General features: G+C 37.8%; 1 protein-coding gene across 1 annotated transcript in view; it reads left to right on the plus strand.

The window, feature by feature from the left end:
* The window catches only part of TPK1 (thiamin pyrophosphokinase 1), a 363387-nt gene that overhangs the window by 288772 nt on the left and 55908 nt on the right, over positions 1 to 18707 (plus strand). The window lies entirely within an intron of this gene.

The following is an 18707-nucleotide window of genomic DNA, read 5'->3' on the forward strand; positions in this document are numbered from 1 at the left end:
AAGGAGTAGGAAAGAAAGGGAAAGGGAGAAAAAAAGGACAGAAAGAGGAAGGAAGGAAAAGGAAAAGATTGATTTACATGCCTATCACTAAATTATTATTTGGGCAAGTAGATTAGTTCTTCTCTGTGATTGCATGTGCGGGCAATTATGCTTCCATCTAGAGTAATTAAACACGTTCATTTGTTTTCTTGGAAACGACTAAAAGTAGATTATGTGCCCATCAGGTGATTCTCATTTCAAAAAACAACTTGTTTAGCGGTAAAACTCCACCTCCAAAAATGTCCATACATTCCTTTATCCCTGCTATCAATTTTGGTGTGTTGTGACTTTTTAAATCATGAATATTTAGTTCCAGTAAGTTCACTATGCTGTCATATTAAGGATGTTCCTTTTTAAATTAGAATCTATACGGTGATTTACTTTACTTTTTTCCCTTTTCTCATTCAGATTATAGTTTTTTCCGCATAACTTTATATATCCTATAGTTAAGTTTTCTTTTTTCTGAGAATTTTGTCACAACTTGGATCAACAGAATCCTTTAAAGCATGAAGACAAATATTTGCCTAGGAAAGACAGGGATGGAGGAAAAAATAAGTGATATGTTTGAGGTCTAAGTTAACTTCGATCAGTAGCCTGCATCACCAAAAAGTTGTACTTTAAAATTTTTGTCAATTAAAATATGTCACGTGTGATATTAGAGTAATTGAAATTATTATGTCAAATGATACACTGGCCTTATAGCAAAATTGGGGGATTCTTTAAAAGAAACCTCTTAGCTGTTCAGTAAAGCCTAGGATATAGGGAAGAAGAGTAATGTCATTGCTTTGACAGGTTATTTGTTGGTTTTCTGATCCAGGCTGTTGCCCCGCCAGGATTCTGAGAGCCCCGGGGTCCTTGTTGGATTCCTTTCAATACCTCAACTCCTAGATAATTGAAAAATAAGATCACTGCGGTCCACTTGAGGAATTGTGGATCTGGGCTGATAGATTACATCCTCTCTGTGTCCAGATTGTCATTGTACTTTTGCATCATTCTAGCGCCCTCACTGCTTCTGGACCTGAAACATCTGTCTCTGTATTATTCCTCACTCTTTATTTGTGTCACTAAGGTTCAGTTGACCCCACGGATAGGAAGGGAGAGTGACTGCTTGAAGCAACAAGCTCCAAGGAAGGGATGAAAAGAGAGCACCTCACGTCTGCCCTGTCAGCTCCGTAAAGTAACTGGCTCAGACAGAGGGCAAGGGAGATGGCCTAACTTCGATGGCAGAGGTGATCTAGTACGCGGCAACCAGGGGAGCAAAGCCAGGTATCTTCTCTGGTACAGAGCATAACCAGCCAAGAGGCCAGGGACCACAGGGGAGCTGTGTGTTTTTAGCAGTCTAATTGAAGACAGAATCTCCTCCATCGAGAAACTGTATCTTGACACTTGAACGACCATGATGATTAACTGCCAAACTTGCCATCCTCCCACGTTTTAGGATATACCTGTAAAGAAAAGGCCAGTCTAATGAAACATGCTTGTTGAACATCTGATCAACTGTGACTTGTTCCCTAGCCTAGTACTTGAGCCAGAAAAACCAAGTGTAATTCAAGCGCACAGGAAAAGATAGTAGTCTGATCCTACGGCGTGGTCTCAACTCTTTTGCCCCTCCTTCTACAGTTCTATCACTTTAGCCATTAGTGACCCTGGCTAAAAGGTTACTCAGTCAGTCAGTCAATATGAAACAAAATAAAAGTCTTGAGTTTCAGGACCAGAAGCCTTGACCTTTCTACTTCTTAAATGCTTGAACTGACTCACAGCAGCAGTTCCTTGCTTCAGCTCAAGATGACAGACTCGCCCTCCTGGACAGCATGGTCTGACTGCTGTGTGATGCTTCTCTCTGTGTCTCTGTCTTTAACCCTTCGTCCTTTACCTTCAGCGGACATTAATTCTACCTCCCTGCAGAAAATTACTTAACTTCCTGGGTTAGGAAGTGAAATTCAAATGCCAAAATAAGCATTCTTCGGGTTGAGTCACAGGAATGATTTATTATGTGTCGGTTTATCAGTGAATCATTTGTCCACTTCAGGAATAGACTTTTTTAGTTTGTTGCCATTATACCTGGCAATAAACTAAAACAGATACAGCAGCATAAACAGAATTATTTCAGCAGTTCATCCTCTGTGGGACCTATTACTTTATAAGGAAAGTTTTAATGAAATTACAAATTAGAGTTGTGTCCTGCCATTGCAAAGTGAGTTCTGCTTTTAGAGTGAATGTGGCTTTCATAGCACCCAAGGTGATACTGAGCAAAGGATCATTGTTGGACCTGCAGTGCCATCTACAGGATAGATGGAATAATGGAGATTGTGCTTCAAGTAATGTAGCCGCAGGGGAATTCAGATGTGTTACGTGTTTCAAGTTCACTGTGTACACACAATAAGACTTTGTTGCTACATTAAAAAAAAAAAAAAAGTTGTATATTTCAAAATGCTGTTATAGTACTTAAGCCTCTATTAGACTCCTAAGGTAATGGAGTGTTGTGTTTTGGTTTTTATTGAATTAATTGGAAAGCCCATTCATTTGTTTCAAAAATCCATCTGATAATCTTTGTAAGATGTAGTATTAAAGTTTCTGGTTACTTTGAATAGACTGTATTGCACTTAATATTAGATCATGATTTACTTATTTATCATGTCTATGGCTTATATCTGTCTCTCCCTGCCAGAACATAATCACCAGGAGGGAGAGATTTTTATTTTATTTACTGATTTTTCCTAAGAACCTAGAACAGTGCCTGCACAAAAGTAGGTGCTCACACATTTGTATGTGATGAGTAAATATCACTATGTTTTGCTAGTAAGAGGAACAAATATGGAAAGTCAGTTACTCTCCTGGAAGCTTAGGGTCTTGCTTTTAATATGAGGGTGCCAATACCTTCTTCCTATCTTTCTGTTGTTGTGAAAATTAAATGAGATAGTGGATGGTGAAGTACTGTGAACTATGAGGCACTATAAAATTTAGGCATTTTCCCCAAATACCACTTTTTGTTTTGGTTAGAACTCCAGAAATGTAGGAAACGTAAGACCCTCTTTTTCGCCCCCCCCCCATAATTTCCTGAGGTACTTTTTTTTTTTTAAATAAAGTGTGGCATGTACTTTTAAAATTTATTTATTTATTTATTTTATTTTTGGCTGCGTTGGGTCTTTGTTGCCGTGCGCGGGCTTTCTCTAGTTGCGCCGAGCGGGGGCTACTCTTCGTTGTGGTGCGCGGGCTTCTCATTGCGGTGGCTTCTCTTGTTGCAGAGCAGGGGCTCTAGGCACACGAGCTTCAGTAGTTGTGGCACGTGGGCTCAGCAGTTGTGGCTCACAGGCTCTAGAACGGAGGCTCAGTAGTTGTGGCACACGGGCTTAGTTGCTCCGCGGCATGTGGGATCTTCCTGGACCAGGGATCGAACCCCCATCCCCTGCACTGGAAGGCGGATTCTTAACCACTGCGCCACCAGGGAATTCTAATCCTGAGGTACTTTTAAAAGACCATATTGGTTGGGGTCTGGAAATCTTTATTTTATAAAAAAAAATTTAGAGGATCCTGAAGCACACTAAAATTTCAGAACTTCTGGCATAAAGAAGAGGTTGAAATTGAATTGAACCCCAAAGGAAAAGTTACTCTTTTACTATTGCCCCCGTCAATTATTTCCTGATATAAAGTTGTTTCTGATAGGATGTATTCTTTGTCATAAGGAAAATACAGAAAATTTTAGTTGATTTATTATTATTTAGCTTATGGTTTAGAGCACTGCCTAACTTTTACAAAAATTTAGACCAGAAGGGTCTAGACATATGTAAATAAAGATTCCCTGAATACATGAATGTTACTTAATTTTAGAGAATTTTACATATATTTCACAAAGTAGGATATAAATGTTACATAAAACATTAAAAAGTCAAGACATACAGGGTTCATCAGGGTCATATCATTTGATCAGGTGGGAGATGTGAGTAGAACCAGGCCCTCTGATTCCAGCCCCATTCTGCTTTATCATGCTGACCCTCCCAGCTCCTACTTCCTTCCTCCTCCTGCCCAAACACCAGGAACCAGCAGAGAACACAGTGCTAGCTAAGTGTGCAGTAAGGCCCCAGTTAGCCTCATTTCATAAATCAGTTTCTCAGCATTCTAAATTTGAAATGATTTTTCATCAGTTCATGTTTGTCTTCTTGACAACCTTACTTGAGCTAGAATCTTTGGGGTAGGACTAAAGTTCAAAAGAATGGGCCAAATACATAGGATTAAGTTCTTTGGATTCAGAAAGGAAAAAGAGAAAGTCTCACGTACTGTTTATGAAACTTGTGACGTACAGTTTGCATGTTAGAAGCCTTTTTTTTTTTCCTATTCATGCTTCTGGTTTTTCCACCCTAAGATAGATAGACAGATAGATAGATAGATGGATGGATAGATATCGCTCATGTCTTTGCTTCTGGAAGTCAAATATACTCGATAAACATGCTCTCTGGCCTCCCCAACACACACACACACACACCTGCACACACACACACACACACACACACACACATCTGCCTTTGGAATGCTGCCAAGAATTACCATTTTACTTGAATAGCATTAGGTAATTTATTTAATCTGTTCCAAACTTTAGGAAATGCAGTACCGCTAAAATATTCTTCTCTAACGTAAGCCAGTGATTCTTACGGCTGCATCTCCAGAGGTACAGGCTGCACATCCTCCCCCAGGGCTGTCTAGCTTTCTAGCACCAGGCATTTGTAACTGAGAAATCAGCAATGCGGTACTTGCTGTATTTTCCAGAATCCCATGCTGGGATCCTACACTCTTCTCTGGCCCTCTTATTAGCAATGATCTGACACAAAGAATTATGAAACCTGGGAAAGACAGAGGCCAGAGAAAACTGCCCCATCTTCCCAGGATGTGCTGTATCCACCCCCCCACTACCACCCCAGAACCTCCAAGAAAAGAAACTTGAGCCGACATTTTAGACTAATCATCATCCTCCGGTTACAGGTACATTTCTGGGAGGCCAGAGGCTGCTTCCCGGGGTGCAGAAGGACACACGCAGAACGCTGTCATCAATCATTCATCAGTTGCACTTGCTATTTGCATCCATTTATCTAATCACAGAGCACAGCAACCACCACCCATGAACAGTTCAAAATCAGATTAACACAGAAACACTGAGGGTGATTATAACATAATCACCCACAAATTCTCTAACGCTATCAAAAATATCTGCCTGCCCCTGTTCCTATTTCCTTAAAATGAACAATAAACGTTCTCTCTACCCCATATCACATGTTTAAGGAGGGGTGGGAGAGCGTAGAATATTGTAACGCAGAGAGAATATGGGGGCAATCACATGCCACATTTCTTCAGATCAGCAAAGAAACTTATCCTTTGGGCTGCAAATTCCTGGGATTGTGGTTCGAAGCATATTCTCTTTTTATTTCTGTAACCACATGAAATGCACACTCTTGCAAAGCTGCTCTGCACTGCCATTCATCTTTCTCCTGCTCCCACCTCCCGCCCCAGTCACCTTCCTTCACTCTGTTCATGGTTTTCTTCGTCTGTTTGTTTTCGGTACCAGGCTTTATCTTCGTGGTTTCTACCTCAGGTTCTTTTCATGATTACAATTAGACTTGAAGCTGCTACGTAGTCACTTTATCCAGGACATCTTTTTAGAATCATCATAAACAACACTAAAAGCACTGAAGATGGTCAGTGACGGGAAATGAATGACCTTTCTTTCTTCCTCTGTTTGAAAATCTCTCATGCCTCTCCTATCACAATCGTGTGTGTGTGTGTGTGTGTGTGTGTGTGTGTGTGTGTGTGTGTGTGTTGACTCAGAATCGTACCTCACTGGACAAATACTGAATTGACTTCTGCTCACTTCTTGTCACGTCCTTAAAGTGCTTATATACTTTCTACTGTACGTAACATAATTTAAGGACCTTAAGCTCTTAAACTTCTTCTGTTATATATAACACTATTTTAGTTGGAAAAGAAATATTCAACTAATGTAACACCCAGGTGATAGCAAAATGGTTTCGTTACTAAAGGATAAAATTCGAGCGAGGCTTACATTGCATACTTCAGTGTAACCAGGAATAAAGACCGGAGGAAGCAAGCAAAGTATTTCTCGTCAAAGGAAGCCTAGGTCGCCTATTGGCAGCCTGGCTGTTGGACTGTGTTAATGGACCTATAAAAGCTTTGTGGGCATTACGTTGATACTGAGCCCTTGCAATTTTATAATTTTAACTAAACCCACTAAATTGAGGAATGCGGTCTGCGTGCAGGGTGAGAGGGGGCACAAAATGTACTAACTGTCAAGCCATCCTGAACGGATTCAACTGAATTTCTCTTGTTCTTCAGCTAAAAGGATTAGTTGTTCTTTGCATCCTCAAGTAGCTTGAAAACTTGGTCAAGGATGAAAAGTGCTATTTTCAGGTCAATATCTCCTCCCCTTTCCCAGTCCCACACTCAAATCAGTTCCTACCTACAAAGGAGGCTGGAATCTCCACTCCTCAGTACTTTTATATATGAGGTAGCATAAAAATTGCCTTCATTGGTGTCTATGACAGGCCTATCTTTAGCCTGAATAATATGATAATTAGGTTTCAGAATATTTTAAGCAGAAGGAGAAGGTGGGTTGCTCCGTTGCCAGCAAGCTCATTGTTGCTTTTACATGTATTTATATATTCTTCCTCCTGCCAGGAATGCTCATTTTCTCTCTTTCTTACCTCCCTCTTTCCCTTTTTTACCTTTTCTTCTTACACAACTTTTTAAGGCTCAGCTCAACTCAACCTGAGTTGTGAGGGCTTCCCAGAGCAGGACAGTGATTTCTCCTATATGTACTTCTTCTTGCATATTTTCTGGAATACATAACATAGAATCTTACTACATACTGCGTTCGTCATGTATGTACAAGATCATGTGTCTTCCAAGTGACTGTGGTGTCTAGAGATCAGTCGTACATCATCACTTGTCTAGTTAGGCTTATAGAAATGAACGATATTTAAATTAATGTTTCTTAGAACTTGGATTTTTTTTTAATTACTTATTTGGGAGGGAAAGACAATCTCTTCTGTCTTAAGTGCTTATAAATTGGATATTTTTAGATTTCTGGAAAACTAAGTACTGAAACAGGTAATGATAAAGCTATTAGGATAGCTCTCCAATGTCCATTGTCTTATGTATAAGATCCAATTTGAATGGGTTTTACTGTTGTACATTTCTAAAATAATTTCCATAAAAATCATGTTTTCAAACTTTAAAATGCTTTGAATATAGATATGTCATGATATTAGAATCCACTTAAACATAATTTAAGTAACAAAAAAATGGGTTTATACATTCATCAGCAGTTAGGCAAGATTACTGAAAAAAGTAATAAGATTTATGGTACATCAAATCTGTAAATGTAGCTAACTAGCTACCTGTCATCTCTTAGAGGTAACATACCAAGTGAGATGTGCAGAAGAACTTGAAAAATACCCTTTGTTCACATATTTTGAGATGTGACATTAGAGTGACTTATTTATGAGAATTTCATAATGCATTAGTAAGTGTGCTGCAGGATATTTTGGAAAAGTAATGAAGGCTTAGTAATGCAAAATTTTTCTCCAGCCTTCTGTTCCTAGAGATAAATGAGGTGAGACTTTCTTTTCAGTTCAAGACTTCAGCTCTTCCTATCCATAATCTCATTTATCACTTCATCCTACACATTTGTATAGTTGCTTATTCTTTCATAAATCTGCTCCATCTCCTCTGCCAGATCCCAAGTCTCCTGGAGACAGATCCAGGATTTTTTCATCTGTTTCCAAGGCCTACCAGCAGAGTGTCCAGTGCAAAGTGTGTGCACGTGAGAGTAGGAACAAGAGTGTGCTACCAGACGGGGGGAAAGTGGGAGAGGAAGGAGGATGCGTATGAGTGGTGGCCTGGTTAGCTTCGCTGTCTGCTAAGGATGGCGCCCTGTTGCCGGCTCAGCCCTTGATCAACATTATCCCACTCATCCACGCAGCTGTCTCCATCCAAAGTCTCCATCCAACATTACTGAAAGCCTCTTGGCTGCTAGGCATCTTTCTCTGAGTATCTTCAGGGAAATTCATCAACAGATAAGGGCATTAAATAGAAACATGGCCCAGTGAATTCTGGATTGTGGTGGTGGTGGTGATAAAAGCACAGGGAAAAAGACTTTTTAAAAATAAATTTTTTAATGAGGAGTTGGCCTGAAAGAGGGAGGACATTCTGGCAGATCGACATGCAGGAATACAGACAGGGAGGTGGGAACAGGAAGGGGGGAGGTGCAGGGATCTAACGGCAGTTTGCTATCACTAAAACAAAAAAGTGCAAGACACAGAATAGTGAGGAATGGGTATTAAACCCATCGAGGCCATGCCATAAAGGACCCTGCTAAGCTGGTTAATGAACTTGAACTTCATCTCACATAATGGGTATCCATCAGACATTTAAGGAGAGTGACAGGCTAGTTTGGATAGTTCAGTCTGGCAGTTTTGTAAAGGATGTATTTGAAGGCATAGAACTGAAGGCAGGGAGACTGATAAGTAGATGGAATGAGGTGAGAGACTCAACGGGCGAGAGTATTAAAATTGGAGATGAGGGAATATTCAGGAAGGATTTTGGAGGTACAATTACACCTCTGTCTCAGTACTCTTTTTTGAGTGTAAATCATATATCACTCCCTGGTTTAAACCTTTAGATGGTTCCCCATTGCTCTGAGAACAGAACACGCAGAACACCTACCAAGTCCTACAAGGCTTCCCTCCTGCTTACCTCTGAGCTCAGGCCCACACCCAGTTCAACCACTGTCCTCAGCCAGGCCTGAGGTTATTTACTTTCTCTGTATTCACCTGTTGGTCTCTCTGGTTCAGGGGCAGCAGTTTGCCCTCTGATCTCACTTCTCTTGGGGATCGAAGAAGAGTTGTTGCTTTTTCAGTTGTTCAGAAAGAGTTGCATTAGAGGGTTTTAAGCAAAGGAACATACTTCACAAGAAATACTCTGGCTGCCATATTGTAAAAAGACTACAAGTCATCAAGTGCCAATGTGGCAGGCCTCTGCTGCATTTAGACTTGTTGAATTATTGAAAAAAAATCATTATATTTTTTACAAACCATAGCTTACTCTTTTCAGATGCAAGGGACTAGTGGGGGTTACTAGGCAGTCTCTAGCTATGAGGCTTGCTGTGAGGACATCTTACACTGGGTTCCAGGGAATCTTGGGCAGATTCTAACTGACTGAGAACTCAAGTATCCCCAGGTGGATATATTGGTGGGGGGCATTAATGAGATGCAGGAAAATGCTGAGTTTCATTGTAAATCTCACCCTTTTGTAAGACGCACATCATCCAGCAGTTGAAGAGTTGGGTTGCAAACTTTTCATTTTAAAATATCATTGATAATAAAAAGAAATCTTAGGTTGATTCGGGGTATAAAATTAATTCTTTACTCTCAATACAGGATCTGCTGGTTCCATTTCACACAGTTGTCCCAGACACTGGCGTCCTGCACCTTGCCAGTCCACTGTCCCTGGGTGAGGCTTTCATTCTCCTGGTCACAGGGGGCAGCTAGGGCTCTACCCTGTCAGCATTTCAGGTAGCTGCATAGAAATCAAGGAACAAAAGCATCAGCTGTCTTTTTAAGGAAAATTCCCTTAAGTTGCTATAAAACCTCAGCAAGTATCTTTTTAGCCAGAACTTTGCCTCATGGACATACCTAGCTGCAAGGGAGACTAAGAAGTGTTATCTCTATTCTCAGGAGCTATGTACCCAGGTAAAAATCAGTGGTCCTGTTATTCTAGATGAAGGAAAAAATGGATATCAGGGGATAATAAGCAGTTTCTGTCCAGACTGCAAATGACATGGAGAATAGATGGTACTGTTTTTGTTTTGTTTCGTTTTAACATCAAAACCCCAAGGATTTGCGGACTTGGGTCAAAAATGTGGAAAACTGTTGAGTAGTTGTTCAATTGAACTTACAAATTTGTTTAGCACATTTTCCTACCAGTCACAATTTTCATTATGCCACTTGAGCCATTTATTTCTAAATCCGTCCCCTAATTTAAACTCTGATGGAATTCACGCAGCGTATATAACTCACCACCAGACAACTGTTTTTGGTGTGTTTTTTTTAACATAACTTTTTTTTTTTTTTTTTAATTTATGGCTGTGTTGGGTCTTCGTTTCTGTGCGAGGGCTTTCTCCAGTTGCGGCAAGTGGGGGCCGCTCTTCATCGCGGTGCGCGGGCCTCTCACCATCGCGGCCTCTCTTGTTGCGGAGCACAGGCTCCAGACGCGCAGGCTCAGTAGTTGTGGCTCACGGGCCCAGTTGCTCCGCGGCATGTGGGATCTTCCCAGACCAGGGTTTGAACCCGTGTCCCCTGCATTGGCAGGCAGATTCTCAACCACTGCGCCAGCAGGGAAGCCCCAGACAGCTGTTTTTGATCAGACTGGTGGCAGCCCAAATCTATAACCCTGGGATTTGTATTCTGTTCCAGGTCTTCCACCACAGCATGGAAGGAAGTTTGTTTAGGAACATTGGTAATTAAGGCGGGGTGGGGCGTTCCATGCAGGGTTACTATGAATGTAGGTAGGACTAAAGTATAAAAGTGATGAGTCCCCAAGCCATGAAAGCCAGGTGAAGCCCTACGGACTTGAATTAGATTCATGGCTTTCGGCATGTTTTATACAAGTAAAGGTAAGAAGGAGGAAATTGAGCTGACTGACATAAACAGCCTAATAATCTGAGTGGATATATTAAATCACCCACTTATTACTCAAAGACATGAATCAGCTGTCAGATGTCAGATGTCTACTCATGCTTTTTTTAAGCTTATTTGCTTTTTTCCCCCTTTAACTTGAAGTATGAAGAAAAGACGGGGGGTATGTTTCTCTTGTCTCTTGAATCAGAATGTCAGTTGTGTCAGAATGTGACAACTTTGACAAATGAGACTGTAGCTTGATCAGCAGTTTCAATATAGGTGCAGGGGTTCTCGGGTACCGAGGCTCTCCTCACCCGTCCGTCATCTACAGTGAATGACCTGACAGTTACTTTGCAAAGTTTGGAAATTTAACTTGGGAAGAATGATAAAGAATATAGAAACCCAAAGTATACAAATAAATTGGAAACCAAATGCTATTTTGTTTTGACACTAAGAAAAAATGTTCATTTATCTGGGTTTGAATTTCTTTCGTTTCCATCCCATATATATGTATGTCATACTGGAGTTCCATTTTGCTCTATTTCTTTTCAGTCTTTGTTTTATAGCTATTAGAGCAAACTTCATACCCTAACTAAGTTCTAGAAATAAAGGACATTTTCTGTCTTCTTCTCAACTTGTTGCTAGTAAAACCACTCAAAACGTGGAGTGAAGAATACCTCTGCATATCTCTCTTTTTTCAGACACCTGATACATCTTTCCCCCGCCACTACCATTCTTTTCATTTAATTTTTGTTTTAGCTTATTAACTTCATAAAAGAGCATGCAAACCTTGATTGATTTGATATCTATTTCAGAAAACAATGTCATTTAATCTTTTGTGAAGAAATTACCCATAAGAATCTTGAAAACTAGTTAAGATGGTGACCAGTGGTCATGGAGACCACATTTAATGCCCTTTCAAAGTTAGTCCTCCTCAATAGCAAAGGAAGCAGAGAGGAGGGGAATTTCCCTTCCCTAGGCCAATGGGCTCTCTTCCTGAGATTTGCAAAAATATTCCCGTATACCAAGGACCACAAATTTTCATTCTTGTAGCTCTATTCTGGTTACCTATTCAGTGTTCATTCAGCACAGATTGTCCCTGTCTTAGCATTTGGGTTTGTATCTAGCTGAGATTGTTTTTCCTGCTTGTATCTAGAACCATAATATATTAATAAAATAGCTTCTAAGCATACATGTCTTTTTAAAAATATAATCATTTTCCTACAAAACAGACGTACTCACATCTCCCCCCACGTCTTCATCCCCTTCAGGATCCTCGTGATGCTCTTTTTACTGTGAGTGGAACAGGTGAGCCAACAGACCCTTAGGGTCACTTTAAAAAGTGTTTTCAAGTCTCTATTCCAGCCTAGTTTAGGAATAACAGTCCAGTGACTGCAATCCCATTCTTTCAAAGTCTGCTTTAAAGACTTCAGAAATATGTCTCTCCAAGGATGTTTAGGAAGACCAACTTAAAATTTAAAGTAAGCGAAGAATGGCTGTGGGAGGGATGCAGAGATAACAGGAGGCTTAAATGGAACAAGAAAAGGAAGGAATGCAGTTACTTTGATGCAGTTCTTTTCCAGGCCTAAGCAATGTCTGTGTTCCTTTGAATTTTAAACTTGTTTGAATTATTCTTTTGTTGCTGTTTGCAGCTATCACATTGATCTAGGGGAAGCAAGTGGGGCAGTTAAGAATCTCATTCCAACTTGGAACTGCCTCTATATTGATTGGTAGTAATGGCAAAGTGGCTGAAGAGGAAGGGACTGTGTGCTTTATTTCTTATTGACCAAAGGTGTGTCTGTCTGATTAGTCTCTGCCAACTACAGAAATAGCAGGTACATGCTGTTGAGGGATCTAGCGATGGAGGTGTTGTGCTTTGAGGGAGGCCAGCAAGACACCTGTCGCAAAGTTATCACCACTGGATTGCCCATTGCTTTCCAAACTCTACCACTGGAGATTCACTCATTCTGACATTTCAGTTCAAGTCAGTTAAATATATTTTGGATCCAATCCTTATGCACAGCTCTGGGACTTGTAAAGGATTCAGAAGTTAATAAATGTGGACTATCCAGGAATTTTCAATCTAGAGGCTGGACAGACATTTTTGTGTGTAAGAATGTATGTTGTATGATTTCTAACTTCAAGCCAAAAATAAGAACGGAAACCAAACATATGAGTAAGCAAAACTAATTTAAAAAAAAAAAAGAAAGATTGAGTTAAAAAAAAATCTACATGCCAAATAACTACAAGAGATCCGTTTAAAGCAAAGTGACCCAGAGAAGTTAAATGTAAACAAAGTTAAAAGTACTAACAAGCATAAAGCTGCTATTGAGGTTTTTATTAGACAAAGCTGGATTCAAGGTAAACTATGTCAACAGAGATAATGAATGAGGAATTTATAATATTAAAGGGTACAATGAGGCTATAAGTATATACCCAAACACTATTGCACCAAAATCCAGGAGAATGAAAGAAGAAACTGAGAGAAACACAATAGTGATTATAGCCTTTAATTAACCTCGATCAGCCCATGACAGATCGAGAAAACAAACAAAAAGAGGTGAAATATCTGACTTATAATTAGTAAGACTTACATTATAGATAAGCATTTGTATATATAAATATATATATGTGGTGTACATATGAAATACACTACAAATAGATGCACATGAATAAAATTATATAACAGAACAATTTTTAGATCACCTTAGAAATATACAAAATTGACTGTTAAGTGACCAAAAAAATTAAATTTCTACTATAAAATAAAAATTCCACATTCTGACCCAGTGCAGTAAAACTAAAAATTACAATAATTCACAGATTGATAAGAACACATTCTGGGAAGTAAAATTTTACTCTTAAGCAACTCCTGAATCAAAAGGGATTCATAATGCATTTTAAGAATTGAAAAAAAAATCCCTGTATATCCTAGAATAAAGTTTGCTCAGGAAAATATGTAGCTTTTAATACTTGCATTCTAAAAAAGAAAAAAGAAATGAATCTGGTTTTAACTCAAGAAGCTACAAATGGAACACTAGAGTATGCCTAAGGAAGTCAAATGAAGAAAATAAAAATGACCAAAGGAGAAATTAAAAAATCACAAAATTGTTAGGCAGTCCAAAAAACCGGTTCTTAAAAATAGAAAGCAAGAAACCACTAGACAGTGGGCCATCAAAAACAAAAAGGAGAAAGCACAGGAAAAGTAAAATTAGAATTGTAAAAGGGCAAATCACCACAGTTACAGTAAAGATGAAATGAATGATAAAAGTAATATGCAAGTATCTACCAAATATATTTGAGGCTGTAAGCATTCCAGCAGGAATATGGCATCATGGAGTAGACTCAGAGTCACGTAATGAGAGCAGAATTGGGAAGGAAATGGAGAAGATCTACCCCTCTGCTGAGATTCCAGAATATCCTCAAAAGAATAGAAAACTGCATTTATAACCCCCTGATTAGATTCTAAAAATTTTCTTTCCCATCCCTCTTGAAATGGCTACTTTTTGCCTGATGCAGAAAAAAGTTGCTATTGAGAAACAGTTTTTCATTTGGAAAATAAATCTAAAAACTGAATATAAAAATGCATATGCTATGACTGAACTGTGCAAAACAAAATAATCACATTCATACATAAACACAAAGTGAGGACATATATTTAATTAGAGTAATAAGATTATGGGTAATTTTTCTTATTTTCCAGCCTTTCCAAAATACTGTTTGCCTAATAGAAATGCAGAACAAAATGAGGTGTCTCCTGTATATGAGTCCAAATTTTTTTTTAACAGTTCTGAAGACTTTCTCCCACTCAAACGACAAAGTCCACTCTCCCTATTGTTATAAAATTGTAGATGGTGTTAAATTATTCCTTCAAAGGCCACCTAAAACGAACCATGTCCTTAGTTGAATGCATACTCTTCTTGAGTTGTTACCTCTTAAATACCAACTATGACAACGGTCTTCATCCTCATAGGAAGGCAGTCATATAAGAAATCTGCAGTACAAACTCAGTTTGTATATTTTGTGGGAAGTACAGTGCATTTCTTAGTAAATTAACAGATCCGAATTAGTGGAATAATTCCCTCATCCTTTATTGAATTAACCGTAAGTAGAATGGACCAAAAGAGCACTTTGGAAACTCCACTAGAGATGACAGACATCAGGGGTGATTCTGATCTTGGACTTACCAACTGTTTTAGTTGAGATGACAGATAACTTCAATCTCTCAAGACAGAGAGAAAGGAGACAAACTTTCTACTATGTATCGAAGACTGACTAAGCCTTTTCATGTTTAAAATGATTTATTTCGGAGCTGGTAACTACACTATCTTGGGAATTTGTTGAGGTTGGCAGTGGTACTTCTTATCAAGAGATGTCAGAAAATTCTTACTTGCTGCCTATACTGTGTTTTTGAGAGCAAAAGTTATCTATTTTGTGACAGAAAAGGGGGGAATATTGCCCTCAGTTTTGGTTATATTTAGTGTGTCATTATAACTTTTGGTCTTATTAATACTTAGGCGACTTTGGATAGAATACTTACAGAATTTTTTGCACATCATTAAAAATTATATATCATGTCAAGGACTGGATGAATTGATGACAACTTGGATGAAATTTGACCTACTTTGCATATATATAAATATTTCAAATACTGTATTCAGGTAGAAAGGTATAGAATTTTTAAGAATTTCCTTACAGTTACTTGTACTTAGGAAGGCAGTCTGGAACTTAAGGCAACACTGCTTTTATTTCCACTATTAGTAATTATCACAAAGTATCTACATCTGGAATAAAATATCATAGCACATACTACTCGATTACTTTCTTCCTCCTTTTAAATTTTTTTTTTTTTTTTTTTTTTTAATTTATTTGGCTGTGTTGGGTCTTCGTTTCTGTGCGAGGGCTTTCCCTAGCTGCGGCAAGCGGGGGCCACTCTTCATCGCGGTGCGCGGGCCTCTCACTATCGTGGCCTCTCTTGTTGCGGAGCACAGGCTCCAGACGCGCAGGCTCAGTAGTTGTGGCTCACGGGCCCAGTTGCTCCGCGGCATGTGGGATCCTCCCAGACCAGGGCTCGAACCCGTGTCCCCTGCATTGGCAGGCGGACTCTCAACCACTGCGCCACCAGGGAAGCCCCTCTTCCTCCTTTTAAATAAAATCTTCAGAAATGTGATTCAGGTTCCCCTTGCCACGTACAGTCCACATCTTTGATTATGAGCCCCTACAAAAATAAAATTTAAAATCAACATTAAAAAACATTATTCTTTGCAAAAATTGTTTTGCCCGAGTAATGAAACAGTGCAGACCTATGAAACGAAAGAAAGAGAAGTCCCATCACAATCTAGCTGCCATAGGTAACTGCTTTTAAAAGTTTGATATTTATTTTCCTAGAATCTTATGCCTTTTTACTCTCACTGTATATATTTTTAACAAAAAAAGTTAATAAGCGTACTCTTCTATATTTGCTTTTTTCACTTAAAAACATATTTTATGTATTATTAAATATATTGCCTTACTTTATAAATACAGATCCAAATAATTTGGTTAATGCATTTGTAGCATCATGTTGTATAGAACTACCATGACTTATTAAATCAGTTCCAATTTTATGTGTATGAGGATTATATCTGTTTTTTTAAATTACAATGTTGCAGCCAAAATCCTTGTACATGTACATGTGTGAATAGTCAAGAGGACTCAGTGTCCAGAAGTGAGATGGTTGTATCATGGGATATATATATTTACACATTTGCCAAAATGAATATTCCTGCCAGTCTAATGGGGAAATTTGTCATTTTAATTATTAGGGAAATTATTACTTAATTATTAGGGAAATAGAGCATCTTTTCTTACAATTATAGGAATTGTAAGGTTTTTTTTTTGAATTGTCTACTCGTCTTTTCTGTTGGATTGTTCATCTAGGGTGTGTGAACACATTTTTTTCTATTAGAGTTATTGGACTTATATGTATAGTACATTTATTTGTAGTTTGTCTTCTGACATTATACATAAAAGTGCTTATTTATTTTACTTCAAAACATTTTGAATTATTTTGAAAAATTTTTTGAAATGCATAATATAGAAAAATATAATTCTTACATTTCTACCATCCAGAATTAGCATTTTTTTTTTGTTTTTGTTTCAGCCTTTTTTTTAACTAAAGAAATAAAACGTTTAATGCATTAAAAGAAAAGCCAGTCTTCCAGACCAACACCTCAGACCTCATTTATCTTACTGAGTGACAAAGTGTGTTTTATAGTCTTCTAAAACTTTTGTATATTTTTGAATGCCTGCATATGTTTCTATAAACAATATGTTATATTACTTTCTGTATTTTAAATTCCTTTTGTTAGTAAGAGCAAATTTTATAGTATAATATTTGGACTTCCTTTTACTAATGAGCATTTTGTTTTTGAAATTTATCCATGTAGATATGTATAAATCCAGCTAACAGTGTTTAACTTTTAGGCTCTCAGATTTAATAGTTTTTTATGTCTTGACTTTCCTCCTGTCAAAACTATAAAATTATCCAATTATTTTATTCTCTTTTTCTTTTTTTTTTTGTTCACATCTAAAATTTTGATGTGGATCATTTGACATTTATTTGCGGATAACCACCAGCCATCTGGTGGTTGCACAACATCAAGAATGTACAGTGCTAAGAGTCACTGATTTACATACTTTAACATTGGGGGGAGAAAAAGGGAATAATGTAAGTAGGGAATCAACCCGGTTTTCTCCCCCAAATTGCTGGATGGTTTGCTTATAGTTCATTCATCAATTCATTATGCGCTTATTGATTGAAAACACTGCCTTTGTCAAACATACAATATCCAGATACATATGATCAATTTCTGTGGTTTTTCTATGCATTTTTCTTATCCCTATACTGTTTGTAACCAGTATAGCTTAAGTTTATATTATTATTCTCCCCACATATTTTCCTTGGTATTCTGTTTATGCTTTCAATGTGATTCAGAATTCTTTTATCATGTTCCTAAAAGAAAATCTTATTTTTATTGCAATTTCACTGAATTTATAACTTAAATTAGGGGAATTTTTTATAGTTTCGATTTGTTCTTCAGGCACATACTCATTTATTCACATCTTCTTTCATGCCCCTTAAGTAAAATTTTACTGCTTCCTTCATACAAGTTTAGTAAATTTCTTCTTAAACTCATGTCTACAATATTTTTGTTGCAGTTAGTGTAAAATCTTTCATTGTATTTTCATATTTTCTGTCTTGCTCATATTTGTATAGTATGTAACTTTATCAAACACTCCAATTGTTTTCAGTAGCTTTTAGTTGGTATTCATAGATTATATAGGTTTATTTGTCATCATGTGTCTTCTTTGGTAAAGTGTTATTCAAATCAATGGTTCTCATCCGGGGCAATTTTGCTTCCCATGGGATCATTAGCAATGTCTTGAGACATTGTTGGTTGTCATTAATATGGATCCTGTTGGCATCTGTTGGGTAGAGATTGGGAGGCTGCTAAATATCTTTCAGTGCCCAAGAGAGTCTCTTGATATTAGTGAGTCATACGAGTTCTTTATATATTCTAGATACAAGTCTTTTTTTTGGACATATGTTTTGCAAATATTTTTCCCAGTGTGTAGCTACTTTTTGATTTCCTAAGTCTCTTTTGAAGAGCAAAAGTTTTAATGAAATCCAATTTATTGATTTTTTAAAGTTTTTATAATTCATGCTTTTTGTGCTTTATTTAAGAAATCTTTGTAACCCAAGGTCACTAAAGTATTTTCTTGTGTTTTCTTCTGTAAGTTTCTTAGTGTTTGCTCTTACATTTAAATCCATGATCCATCTCAAATTAATTTTGGTAAATGATGAGTTAAGGCTTGATGTTTATATTTTTCCAAATGGCTATCCTATGGTTCCAACACCAGTTGTAGGAGATTTTTTTCCTTTCCCCAATGAATTGCCTTGAAATCTTTGTTGCAATTAATTATTCATACGTGTGGATCTGTTTC

Source organism: Balaenoptera acutorostrata, chromosome 7, assembly GCF_949987535.1.
Source record: "Balaenoptera acutorostrata chromosome 7, mBalAcu1.1, whole genome shotgun sequence".
Classification (NCBI taxonomy): domain Eukaryota; kingdom Metazoa; phylum Chordata; class Mammalia; order Artiodactyla; family Balaenopteridae; genus Balaenoptera; species Balaenoptera acutorostrata.